Source organism: Pelophylax lessonae, assembly GCF_965119305.1.
Source record: "Pelophylax lessonae genome assembly, chromosome: 7".
In the NCBI taxonomy this organism is placed as follows: Eukaryota; Metazoa; Chordata; class Amphibia; order Anura; family Ranidae; genus Pelophylax; species Pelophylax lessonae.
In genome coordinates, this window is record NC_138774.1 from 179886340 (window position 1) to 179893299 (window position 6960).

Sequence of the window (6960 nt, forward strand, 5' to 3'; positions counted from 1 at the left end):
TAGAATTTCTTGGTAATAGGGCTGCGTCGACTTTGGACTCCAGCAGATGACATGTCTCCCCAAATCATCACTGACTGAGGAAACTTCACACTGGACCTCAGGCAACCTGGATTCTGTGACTCTCCACTCTTCCTCCAGACTGGGACCTTGATTTCCAAATGGAATGCAAAATTGACTTTTATCCGAAAAGTGGACTTTGGACCACTGAGCAACAGTTCAGTCCTTTTTCTACCTAGCCCAGGTAAGTTGCTTCTGACGTGGTCTCTGGTTCAGGAGTGGCTTGACACAAGGAATGCGACAGTTTTAACCCATGTCCTGGATACGTCTGTGTCTGGTTGCTCTTGAAGCACTGACAGTAGTCCACTCCTTGTGAATTTCCCCCAAATTCTTGACTGGCCTCTGCTTTACAATCCTCTTAAGGCTGCAGTGATCCCTGGTGCTTGTGCACCTTTTTTTTTTTTTTTTTAGCACACTTGTTCTTTCCCCTCAACTTTCCACTAATATGCTTGGGAACAGCTTCTTTAGCAATGAACTTTTGTGACTTACCCTCCTTGTGGAGGGTGTCAATGATTGTCTTCTGATCAACTGTCAAGTCCGCAGTCTTTCCTATGATTGTGTAACTTACTGAATCAAACAGAAACCCATGAGGCTCAGTTCACATCGGTGCAATGCAAATCCACTGTGGGTTCCAGCATCGCACCCGACTTGCAGGCAGTTCACACTGCCTTATGCAAACCACTGGGAGTGTCAATACAAAGTTAATGACACCCCCAGATCGGTTTACATATCGCAGTGCAAACTGTCAATTCAGAGAGGAATCGTGAATACCTATGTGATCCGATTCTGGTGCAGACCAAAAAAAAAGTCCTACACGAGTTTGGTCCAAATGCAATGCAAATTCAGCCATACAATTTGTATGGCTGAATTTGCCTCACACAAACATCGCATGTGACTTGCGCAGCAGTGCAGTGCAAATCACATGCAATGTCTTCCATCCATAAACCCAGCCTTAAAGGCTCAGGAAACCTTTACAGGTGTTTTGAGTTAATTAGCTGATTAGAGTGAGACACCATGAGTCTACAACTATTGAACCTTTTAACAATATTCTAATTTTCTGAGATACTGAATTGTGGGTTTTCATTAGCTGTAAGCTATAATCATCAAAATGAAAAGAAAGAAATTCTTGAAATATATCACTCTGCGTGCAATGAATCTATACAATATACAAGTTTCACTTTTTGAATTTAATTTTGTTAGCTGCACCTGTATATACTTGTTTCTGCACAGAAGGGGCACCCTGTAAATAAGCTATAGGGCAGTCCAGAAGTGGTTAATAGGGAAAAGCTATATAGCAAGAACAGCTACAATTATTGATAACAGGCATGTGCTGCATACCTGCAGCGTAACCATTTATGTTGTACATTTCTGCACTATTCCTTTGTTACACAGTATTTTTTTGTTACGCGATTTTGCACTTTTTATAATTCAAGAAAATTGCTATGCCAAGAAAGTAGAAAGCCAACATCTTTCCATCTCAGAAACACAACACTCCAAAACACACAATGTGTATTTGTTTAAAAAAAATACAAGGATTGAGATGTTGTACACTAAACTGGTAAACTGGTCCATTTAACAGCGATTGTGCTTTTGTATTTGAACACTGTGTATGGCTGTAACCCCCACCGGTATCCAAGACTAGGCAAAACATTTTTCTCACTATGGATTCTATTAATAATCACAGTGTAAAAGATGGCTTTACACCTGAGCATTACTGTAATTCATGGCATTCTGTGTGCACCCAATTATTTGGAATCGTATGCTAATACACAAGTACAGTAGATGCTGATGGGCACACACTACAGTGCATAACAACTTAAATGCTGTGCATTGTGGTGTGCTACATTTAAGAAAAAAGTACAGGTCCAAATTTACTTCTGTTGCAATGAATGAGCTGCCTTAAAGCAGATTTCCAGCCTAAACCTAACTAGTCTTAAAAATGTGTTCTCCCCCCACCTAACAACTATTCTGACTAAGAAATAAAGATCTATATACTTACCTATTTTCAGCCCAATCCAGTCCGGACACGTGATCTGGCTCGCCTGTGTCAGCCAGCGGCATTTACAGAGGAGAGGAGGGAACAATGGCATTGGCCGGTATGGTACAGGAATAGTTTTACAGTTGGACATTTTTTTCCCTTATCTTTTCTGACAGTTTTTTTTTATTAGTTTTGCATTTGGCTAGGGTCAGGATCACTACTGGTAGCACGAGGTGGATACCTGGACCCTGTAGATGTTGCACAGGCAGTCCAACTCCACCAGTATAGCATATCAATACGTGCCATTGCCAGAAGTTTTGCTGTGCCTCCCAGCCCAGTCTCAAGAGCACGGAGGAAAATCCAGGAGACAGGGAGTTACTCTAGGAGAGCTGTACAGGGCCGTGGAAGGTCCTTAACACATCAGCAGGACCGTTATCTGCTCCTTTGTGTAAGAAGAAACAGGATGAGCACTGCTAGAGTCCTACAAAATGACCTCCAGCAGGCCACTGCTGTGAATGTCTCTGTCTGACCTAACAATCAAAAACAGAATTAAAGTGACCTGAGGGCCCCACGTCCTCTAGTGGTCCCTGGGCTCACTGCTCAGCACTGTGGAGCTAGATTGGCATTTGCCATTGAACACCAGAATTGACATTTTCACCACTTGCGCCCTGTGCTTTTCAGAGATGAAAGCAGGTTCATCCTAAGCACATGTGACAGACATGAAAGGGAATGGAAAAGCTCTGGAGAATGTTATGCTGCCTGTAACATCGTTCAGCATGATCGGTTTGGTGGTGGGTCAGTGATGGTCTGGGGAGGCATATCCATGGTGTAATGCACAGACCTCTACAGGTTAGACAATGGCACCCTGACTGCCATTAGGAATCAGAATGAAATCCTTGGACACGTTGTCAGACCCTAGGCTGGTGCAGTGGGTCCTGGGTTCCTCCTGGTGCTTGACAATGCCCAGCCTCATGTGACGAGAGTATGCAGCCAGTTCCTGGAGGAATAAGGAATTGATACCATTGAATGACCCCACGCTCGCCTGACCTAAATCCAGTAGAACACCCTCTGGGACATTATGCTTCAGTCCATCTGACACTGCCAGGTTGCACCTCAGCCTGTTCAGGAGCTCAGTGATGCCCTGGTCCAGGTCTGGGAAGAGATACCCCGGGATAGCATACGTGGTCTCAATAGGACCATGCCTGACAACCAGCATGTGGGGGCCAAACTACTGAGTACCATTTTGAGTTGCTGTAATGAAATTTCAGCAAAACAGATTAGCCTGCTGCATCATTTTATCACTTTGATTTTCGGGGTGTCTTTGAATGCAGCCTTCTGTAGGTTGATAATTTTAATTTCCATCAAACAATATGGCATCCTTTTATTCCTAACACATTACCTAGTCCAAATCAGTATAGATAGATAATATCCAAAATAAAAAGGAAAAAGGTATTTTCACTATGGATGCGCACCAAGGGATGCTGGTAAGACGTCCTTCTTTGATTGTAGTTTTAAATGTGGTGGCTAGGTTGCTGCAGCTCCAGTCCAATCCACTGGGTGGCGGATGAGTAAACTGAACAAAGCAGAAAGAGAAACAGGACGCACATCCGACCTAGTGTAATTCCGTTTTATTATTAAAAATATCAGATAAAAGATAAGGTTGCAATCACATGTAGACCATGGGTACTGAGCATGTCAAAAGCCTCCTATCCATTTATGGCCTCTTTAAGTAGAAACTGGGAGCCCGATCAGTGTTCCTGTGTCCAGGCGAATAGAAGTTGCCTCCCGCTCTAGTGAAGACGCAGCACTCTCCCACCTCTCTAGTCACTGCGCCCAACTCCACCTGTACAAGCCCCTACTGCGCATACGCACATAGGCGCAGCCGGAAGCCCGGTGGCGGCGGGGAGTTCTCAGCGGATAGGAGGAAGAAAATGCCAGACCTAGTCTGTTGCTATGACAATGCGTTTCGGAGGCGTGGTCTACCTCTTCAGGTCACAACGCCGCCCATGCTCCATGGCATTTTATATGTACTGGCCCCTCCCCTGCCCCTCAGCTTAATCACTTTACCACCGGAGGATTTTGCTGTCTTACGTCCAGGCCACTTTTTGCGATTCGGTGCTGTGCGACTTTAACTGACAATTGCGCGGTCGTGCGACGCCGTACCCAAAGGAAATTTACGTCATTTTTTTCCCACAAACAGAGCTTTCTTTTGGTGGTATTTGATCACCTGTGCGATTTTTACTTTTTGCGCTATAAACAAAAAAATAGCGTTTATTTTGAAAAAATAACAATATTTTTAACATTTTTTTATATGAAATTCCCCCCAAAAAAGCAATTTTTTAAAAAAATTTTGGCCAATTTGTTTTCTGCTACCCAAGTTTGGTAAAAAAAATCACAATAAGCGTATTTTGATTGGTTTGCGCAAAAGTTATTGCGTTTACTATCAAAGGGAAAGATTTCTGTCATTTTTGGTGTTTTTTTTTTTTAACGCGTAATGGCGGCGATCTGCGATTTTTTTTGCGGGACTGCGACATTGCGGCGGACAGATCGGACCCTTGACTGACATTTTTGACACTTTTGGGGGTACCAGTGACATTACTGCAGTAATCAGTGCTATAAATATGCACTGTTACTGTAAAAATGGCACTGGCAGGGAAGGGGTTAATTTTATTGGAGAGGGAGGGGTTAATGTATGCCTGGTGCTTACTGACGTGTGTGGGGGGAGGTGACTGAGTGACACAGGGACAGATCGCATGTTCAGCTATGCTTAACCCTGCAATCTGACCCTGCCTGTCACTTAGGAGATCCGCCCGCTTGTGTTTACACAAGCAGGCGGATCTCCACACAAGATCCCCGACGATCGGGGAAGAGCGGCGGCGATCGCCGCTGCTCCTCCCCTGGCCTGACTCCCGCTGTGACCGAAAACAGCAGGAGCGAGCCCCCGGCGGCGCGCGTGCGCCGTCGAGAAAGGGGAGTGTCTGACGACGTAGTACTACGTCGTCAGACGATAACGAGCCACTCTGCCACAGTAATATTACTGTGGGCGGAGGTAAAGTGGTTAAAGAGGCCATAACTGGAGAGGCCCCATAACATAGGAACATGAGCAGGCGTATACAGGTAGCCATAATAGCAATAGCAGAATATTATATAAATTTAAAAGATCCTTTTTTTAAAAAAATACCTCTCTCAAACTCCAAAAAAAGTGTTTCCCTTTTCCAGGCATATCATCAGTCCAGATTTATAAAAAAAAAAAATGAAATATATATTACAACATACATATATGTATGTATATACAGAAATAATCCTAAAATATTTATTTATACAATTTCCTCATACAAAAAAAAAAAACACAGGCTCAAAGGCTATTTATCACCGCACACTGAGACATTAACAAACCTATATAAAAGAGTATTTACTTCCAATTCTTCATTCAATCCCCCCGGTGACATGGAATTCAAGGTGAAAATCCAAAAACTTTCTCTCATACACCACCTCAAAAACCTTTCACCTTCAGGGAGAGACAATGGTATGGCTTCAATGCCAAACACTTCTAATCCTGCTGTGCTACCTCCATGCGCCTCACAGAAGTGCAGAGGCACACTGTGTTTTGTTTTCTTCTGAGGGCAGTCGAACATTTTCTAGCTGAAGCAGAATATATGCAACCCTTTAGTCCGAATTAATTTGCCAATGCACGAAATTTGCCCTGGAAAGAAACTTTAAATTCGAGGGCTTATTTTATAGACCGATATCTGGTACAGCGATGGGTGCTCATTTTGCACCCTGCTATGCCAATCTGTTTATGGGTTTCTGGGAGAAGTACAACATTTGGACCCAGAACCCTTTTGCCAAACTTCTTGAGTATTATGGGTGCTATATTGAGGATGTGATCATCATCTGGGACGGTTCATTGGATGCAGTGGATAACTTTGTGTCCTACTGTCATGCCAATGAATTTGGCATCAAGTTCACACATGTTGTTGATGCAGTTTCCCTGGTGTTCTTGGATCTTGAACGGTCCTGGACTCAGGAAGGGAATATAGTGTCCAGGACACACTTCAAGGAAACCGCTGGCAATTCCCATTTACACCGAAGGAGCGGTCACCTCCCTAAGTGGAAAGAGAACATTCCTTTTAGCCAGTTCTTTTGGTTGCATAGAAATTGCACGGACACCCAGGAATATCTCTCCAAGGCAGAGGTCCTTATTGATAAATTTATGGAAAAGGGGCACGATAGAGAGCATGTTCAGAAGGCACGAGACCGTTATAGGGACGGCTGCAAAAGTAAGAGGTCCAACATGTTGCCCAGAGGCCCAGGAGATATTATGTTTATTACTGGGTTCAATGGCCAGCATTGGGCCATTAAAAAGGCCATCCGAAAGCATTGGCCTATTTTAGAACAGGACATGGCTCTCAGTCGTATACTCCCAAAAAGGCCCAAAGTTGTGTTCAGACGTGCCAAGAATGTTAAGAGCATGGTGGCACCAAGTAAGATCAAGGGCACACAAGGACAGGTAAAGGACATCCCCATGTTCCTGAACGTGTCAGGGTCTTACAAATGCAAATGAATGCGATGTAAGGCCTGTGCATTTATGGACCATGGGAAGAAGAGTTTTTGCCAGGGAGATGGTTGGGCTTTTAACATCAAACTGTTCATCTGCTGTGGCACTGAGTTATTTATGGATTGACGTGCCCATGTGGGTTGTTCGATGTAGGGAGGACAGTTCGGACCATGCGCTCCACATTTGGTGAGCATCGTCGCTACATATAACAGAAAAAGACAAAACACAGAAGTGTTTGGCATTGAAGCCATACCATTGTCTCTCCTTGAAGGTGAAAGGTTTTCGAGGTTGTGTATGAGAGAATGTTTTTGGATTTTCACCTTGAAATCAATGTCATTGGGGGGGATTGAATGAAGAATTGGAAGTA